This window comes from Arachis duranensis, chromosome 3 (assembly GCF_000817695.3).
Source record: "Arachis duranensis cultivar V14167 chromosome 3, aradu.V14167.gnm2.J7QH, whole genome shotgun sequence".
Taxonomy (NCBI): Eukaryota; Viridiplantae; Streptophyta; class Magnoliopsida; order Fabales; family Fabaceae; genus Arachis; species Arachis duranensis.
Window position 1 is genome coordinate 20,312,469 of NC_029774.3, and position 682 is coordinate 20,313,150.

Consider the following 682-nt stretch of genomic DNA (forward strand, 5'->3'; position numbering starts at 1 on the left):
TATGTATTTTTAAAAATTAAATTTTAATGTAATTTTTTAAATATAATTAAAAAAATAAAATATTTTTAATCTTAAAATTTAATTATTTTTTGTTTTGTATTTTTTTATCAATAACTAATAATATTTTTAAAAAATCACAAAAAATATATATTTAGTAAAAAATTATCAAATTATAAGAATAAAAATATCTTATTTTTTTAATTATACTTGTAAAAAATTATATCAAAATTTAATTTTTAAAATATTTTTTACAAAATATATATTTGATATTGAATATTTAGTATTACGTTTCTAAATTATTTAAAAATATTTTTATCAATAATAAAATTAAAGTATATTTTTGTTGACGACAAAATTATTGAAATACATATTTTTATAGTTTACCATTTATATTCATATTCGCGGTTATAAGTAAAGGGCATATTCCTTTGCTAAACTAGCAAGCGAATTTTTTCTTTCTTTAATGGAAGTAGAGAACTTTTTATTTAGTTACGTCTATGCCAAGTTGTTCTCATATATAGATGACTTCACACATCTTTGACAAATTATTATAATTAGATGTAATGTCATGAAACCATGTCCGTCACACGGGTTTGTACATTTCATATAAGCTTTTTTCTTTTATTCATTCATATTATAATAATAATATTTTTAATGATAAAAAACACCGAATTATAAATTT